Source organism: Apium graveolens, chromosome 4 (genome assembly GCF_009905375.1).
Source record: "Apium graveolens cultivar Ventura chromosome 4, ASM990537v1, whole genome shotgun sequence".
Classification (NCBI taxonomy): Eukaryota; Viridiplantae; Streptophyta; class Magnoliopsida; order Apiales; family Apiaceae; genus Apium; species Apium graveolens.
In genome coordinates, this window is record NC_133650.1 from 56,848,476 (window position 1) to 56,855,580 (window position 7,105).

Genomic DNA, 7,105 nt, shown 5'->3' on the forward strand with positions numbered 1-7,105 from the left:
ACTCCTAGGATATGCTTATCTAATCATAAGGGACCTTGGGTAATTACCTTGCAAATTAACAAAGCTTGGATCTTGATTTTTGGAATTTTTCTTCTTGAAAATAGTGAAAAAGCCGAGAGCAATGTTCTTGGGAGGGTTTGTTATTTGTTGAATGTATTTGTGGTGGAAAAATGAAGTAAATGGGATATTTGGATGATTTGTTGGTTGATTAAAGTGAGTGGAGTATGACTAAGCATGACATCATCCTAGTGACTTCATCTTTTGCCACTTGTCATCACTTGGTGGTGGAAGCATCTTCTTATGCTAATCCTTGCTTAATTGCTTGATTATCATCCATAATCCTTGAACTAATCTCTCTTGCATTACTTGTCATTTAATTGTTTTACGACTCGTTTATCGTTTGTTCTTGCTAATCGTTTGAGGGATCATATCCGGGATCTTTTTACTTGGGTTCCCCCAAACCTTTCTCAATATATTATATTCCTTTTATGATCCTCTCTTATAATCCTTGAATTCAAATCCTTTTAATCATGTACCTTATACTCAATTTTTTCGGTATCTGGTGGATTTTCGGGAAAAATCAAAGTGTTCGAATTTGGATTCTGACGATCTTTACATACACTTATATACCATATAGAGTACTAATAAGATCTCAGAATAACAATAAAAGAACCTCTACAAATTGTGGCATGAAAAGTTTTTTTATTCAGCATAATCAGCAAAATCACTATTCATAAGGGTTACAAAAAGTCCAAAATTGGGGTTATTACAGCCTCCCCTCCTTAAAAGGATTCCGTCCCGGAATCAGATAGAAAATAATTGGGGATGTTTTTCTAGCATTGTGCCCTCTAACTCTCAAGTCAATTTTCCCACATTGTGGTTCCACCATCAAACTCTGACTAGTTTGATAACCCTTCTCCTAAGCACTTGTTCCTTTTCAATCTATAACCCTTCCTGGTTGCTCCATATAAGTTACGTCTGGTTGCATGTCTATGCGCTCATATGCCTCTATTTGTCTGGCATCCGAATTACACTTCCTTAACATTGATACGTGGAACACGTTATGAACTTGCTATAGTTTCGGGGGTAAGGCTAGCTCATATGCTAACTTCCCAATATGTCTTAATACCTCAAAGGGGCCAACAATTCGTGGGCTTAGCTTTTCTTTCTTTCCGAACCTCATACATCCTTTCCAAGGGAATACCTATAACAGCACTAGGTCCCCTACTTCCTATTCTTTATCCTTTCGTGTCAATTCAACATACTTCTTATGTCCATCTTAGGCTACTACCAACCGTCCTCTGATTAGATCTATTATATCCTTGGTCCTTTGGACTACTGCTGGTCCGAGCATCTTGCGCTCTACAACTTCATCCTAACATAAGGGAGATCGACATTGTTTTCCCTCAAGGATCTCATAAGGCAACATCTCGATAATGACATATGATCTATTGTCGTAAGAAAACTCAATCCGTGATAAATGACCATTCCAAATTCTTTCAAGTCTATTGCACAGACTCTCATCATAGCTTCTAGCATTATAGGTTTTGCTTCTCAATACCCATTCTTTTCCAGTTCGTAGTCATTACTATCTTCCATACATAATACTATACTGGTTACACTTTTGCTCGCTAGAGTTTTATAACCTTTTAATAACCGCGTCAACCTTAGTATCATGAACACGTTAGATTCGGAATACCACCGCACTGATACTACTTCCTTTAGCTGCTTCCATCTTCGAAAGCTTGATCTATCGTATAGAAGTAAAAGATTTTATTGAGAGATCACTATGATCATGAACACTTGTTCTATTGCATAGTTAGTACAGAAGGTGGCCAGTCTTTAGTACTTGACAAGCAATTAAACAACATGTGGTATCCTACTAGGCTTCTATCACACAGATAGATAGTCATTCAGCAATACCTCCCCTTCTGGAAGGGTTGTTCTTCTCAGCTTATACAAAATGAAAAGGAGTGAAAAGAACGAATTAAAGAGAATTGTATATGAAAAATACTGCCACAAATATCTGGCTTGGAATCTACCCCTGAACTATAGAGGTTTGTCATAGGAGAACAAAACATATGTGTATATATATCAACATCAAGTATTATAGCATCGTATTTCACGTGCCAGAATATTTACTATTCCGTCCATCATTCCATGGATCCATGCTCTTGCTCGAGTTCATAAACACTCACTTTTGAAACTCCCTCGACAACAAAAATCGAATCTTGGATTTCATTCTAGACATCATAGTTACCAGAATCCATTGCTAATCCGTAACCTTCTTCGTATAGTAATACTACTCTTTATCGATAAGAAGGAATAAATATTCAATAGGTAGATAATCGACTTAATTAGTCTATCAATGATAACTTATACATCACCATGACCCGATTAGTGGTACTCAATCTCAACACCCATTCTAATACAACTCTCACATTTGTCATTGTATAAATATTCATAGAATCGTTGATGCATTACTATAGTCCACCACGGACCTACGGTAGTCATTTGTTTTCCTCGGAATCTTAATATCTAATCATACGGAGTCCATATCTGCCGTATAAAAATCTTCTAAGGAGGTAACATAATCACCACTCATGATTCGTGAAGAACATTCCTGATCCTGACGTACATACATGACATGAAGCAGATAAAATTGCAGAAGAGTTTCAATCAAAGCAACGATAGCAGGCTAATACCATTATTAACCATATTTCTTTACTGGGAGACATGAAGCTCAAAGGTTCATTTAGTCCTTTCGTAACATGCTCCTGGCTTATCTCAAGATAGGACCTTCTAAGATAGAAAGCCCGCTCACGGCGATTACATGAATTAAATCTTTACCAAACTACTATTACGGTTGGGTATTGCACAGTCATCAGAAGGAATGTCAATCTTCCAAACCATAATACAACCTTCACAGCTTTAACCATCATCACTGTATTCCTCTGGCACGAGCGCCTATAATTATCCTCTTACCTTTAAAGTGTCGGCCACCTCTTTGGCCTTTCCTGATAGTAAAATTTCCTTACAGTCAATGTCATTTTAACCACCTCCAAATAATTTTTCTACCTCATTTCAATCACTGCTTATGTGAAGATGCTCTTCCTTACGCTTTGGTAAAAAAAATATGTCACCATTTTTTTTCATAAGTCATTGCCTTAGTCTTTAGATGTGAACATTGGCACGACTGACTCTCGATCATACTTAGGACGTCTCTTATCTTGGGTCCTTCTTATTTTCACCAATCTCGACTCTCATTGGATCGATCTATACTTTATTATGGTTCAACACGTGCCCCACCTGGCATTATTATAATTATGTCATATTTCTATCATCAAAATTTCTATTCTTGAGAACTTTGAATATTACCTTTCTCCTTGTAAAACCTCTAAGGTTATCCTTGAATCGTTCCTCCTGTATTCCCTAGATACAGGGCATATCAAAATACCATTTACTAATACTAGAACCATTGTCTATGTACTTCAGAAAAATTTCTCTACTGACCTTAAAAGGTTGTTGTTACCTTATTCCTTCATTCCATACTATCAAAACTCATACTGTCCCTATTAAGGGCGAAATGCCAACCTTTATGCATTCCCCTAGGGTTCATCTCAAGTTATCGAAGTTATATCCTTAACTTCACCTTTAAAAAGGTACTTGCATCCTTCCATGGATAAATCAAGTCATATATCCTTGATAGATTATCTTATTCGATCATTCCCACCTTGATAGTCTATACCAATTTCACAATAACCTCTGTATTCAAAATGAGGTCAATTAATATGGCCTCAAAAAGATAACAATGGTTATCCTCTTTTCTTGCCTAATTTGGTAACGATAACAAGGATGTTCTGGAAGATATTGGTCGTGTTCAACGTGAACTTCTTCTTAATAATTCCTCATTTACTTTTGCTGTTTATCTCAACAGTCATCTCAATGTTGGGATATCTTTCATACCTGGCATCTCCCTTTCTGGGTATCATGCCACCGGTCTTACACTTCACATTCTTGAAGGTCACTTCCTTCATCCAATTTTCCTAATTTCTTACTTTCTTATCTCCTCAGTCTATCCGCGTCTCGTTATTTATCCTTCGAACTATCTCAAGGTTTCCTCGAATCCTCCCAACTTATAGGGGATAAAATATATGTATCTCTTATGCCTTCAACCATCAATTTTAACTCATGGGGAATCACCCTCATCCTGACGATTACATACTTTTCTATTTCTATTGCTACGAGTCTTTAGGATTTCCTCATACCCAACTCCCTTATCATTCCTTAAACTCTATTGTCTTTATTTTCCTTTCCACTTCAGTTTCTTTTCTATTACAATCATTTCATGAACCCACTACTCATTGACTTCAAACATCACGTCGTTATGGGATTCTTGTCATCAGAATGAATCTTGACAACTTTTACAACTTAGCTTCATAATTCATCATACTCGTCCGCCTTTGTTCTGGATCTAAAGCTTTTACACTATCTCTCTATCTTCCTTAGCCTTCCACCAGCGGGTGGCCTCTCTCTTAGGAAGGTAAGTGGCAAAAATAGTCTTTTGTGCTTCGTCAATCATTTAGAATCTCAAATGATTCCTCTATTTCCTTTAGCCAGGATCTTGCCTCGACTGGGTCAGCTTGTTTCTTGAAACTCTGAGAGCTTAGCGACTTAAAGGTCCTGAAAGAATTTCACATCATAATATTTCCTCAGGGTGGTGTTTGGGGGTAAAAGTATTAGTTTTGTTTAGGCAGGTCCATGAATTGCCTCATAGGAGGACCGTCTCATTTTCCACTTCATTATGTTTTGGGTTCCTTATATCTTAATTGCGACCTCCCTGATTATCACATTCAGGGTTTTCCCCAAATCATATTCTTCGTGGGGGCATAATGCTTGGAAAAATTTTGAGAATCTCTTTATATTTGTCTTACTTACTTTGCTTAATTCTTTCCCTCGTTCAGTCCTTACATGATCGTAAATTATGAATTCTAAAGATCTATAACTTCATGACACTCTTAAGTGTTAATAGTGCAATTAGCAATATGAACTTATTCACCACAAACTAATCTGAACTGAAAGGAACGAATATATACATAACCATTTGTTCGAGGGTGCAACAACTAAACACCTGAAAGAGAATTACATCATTTGGCCTGATCGCTTCTATCCCAAAAGTACTACCACAGATAATCATCTAGTCATTAAAACTAATCATTCATAACTTAGGCTAATCCTCCAAAAGTGGTGATGCATATAATCTTTGTCTGATTGCCCAGACCCTACACACTATTCTGGATCAAGAAATGCGGGCACACACGACATCCCTAACCTGCTCCATTAAGGCGGTGATGAGGTCTAAGATAGTCGCAAGTAGAGCTGGATCAATCTGACCCTCAAGATGGCCTCTAGCTGTAATTCAGGCGGTAGTGTTAGGTCCCAATATGTTTGTAGAAGGGGGGGTTGAATACAAACACTACCAAATAATCGAATTTAGTGCGGAATAAAAAATTGAAACAAAATTCAAGTTAAATAAAAATATTATTAAACTTGAAAGGTGTTACAACAACTGTATCGATTACAAGGAATTAATCTCAAATTAATTATCACAAATTTAGAATAAATTCGACATGAACTTTTTCTATTTTTGTAATAATTAGAATCAAATGCTAAACACGATTTGAGATTAAGTTCTAGGGATTTTGATCCGCTAGATTGTTACAAAAGAACAAGATAAAGATTTCTAGTTGATTGGATTAAACTTTACAATCTAGAAATTGATCTTGAAGTTTTGCAGAGAAGATGAAATATTGTTCTGCTTCTTTTTCTTTTGTTCTCGGGTTCTGTATTGTTGATTGAATGATAATTGAATGAACTGCTTCTGCTTCTTTTAATCAATCAACCGAATAGAATTGAACTGGCAAGACAATCCTGAGCTCAGCAAGACAATCGGTAGGACTATCCTTAGAACTAGCAAGACAATCAGAATGAACTAGCAAGACTTTCGGTATGACAATCAATTGTCATACCGATTGTCATAATAGTTCAAACAGATTGTTTTTGCTGAAAATAAATAGATTTAAATCCCATAAAAATTCTGGTAAGACAATCCTTTTGAATTAGCATGACTTTCGGTATGACTATTGATTGTCATACCGATTGTCATACTAATACAATCAGTTGTCTTGTTGAATTAAAACAGATTTTTAAACCAATTTAAATTCTGAAAATTCTTAATATTAATTCAGAATTAATTAATCAATTAATTTAATTAATCAAATAAATTAATCTTTTACATATATAATATATTTTCTTAATAAAATTATATGACTTAATTAATTAATAGAGAATTAATACTAATCTTGAGCAGCATCTATTCTTCTGTATATCTTCTGAAAATCACTGAAATATATGAATCAATTCCACCACTTCAATGTTGACACTCGATGTACTGTCTGGTTCATGAGTGACTAACTTCCGTGACGTTTCTTCATGTCTTGACTTTGACACTTTGATTTTCTTCAGATTAAATCCTTGTTATTAATGATACTCTGACGAGATCTCTGTCACTTGATTAAATCCACGATCTTGATTTATATCACTGAGGCTTGATCAATTTCTTGAACTTCTTCCAGTGAATTAACTCCTCAAGTCTGTAGATGAACCTTGTTTCTGAATCCTTTGACAGATGTTACTTTGCGAGATCTCTCTGACGGTAGATCCACTATTTACTTATTACATTCTTATTTGAGTTGAGTTGAATCCTCGAATATACAAATAGGCCTATGACATATGACTTACAATCTCCCCCTATTTGTTTGTTAGACAATAACACACAAATACCTAGAGGATAACTCAACTAACAAATAAGAAAAAGATATAAACATAAATGCAAAGTAAATAGTAGAAAAGTTTCTGGAATAAATATAACATTTTCCAGCTTCCAAATAAGATGTTCCTCTAGACTGAACATATCTTCAAGTAGTTCCATTTTCTTCTGTACAACCACATTTCCTGTTGAGAAGCCCATATCTCTCTTGCTTCTCCCCCTATGAGAATCAACTGATTAAAGAAGATCACCTTCGTTTACCACCTCTCCCGTACA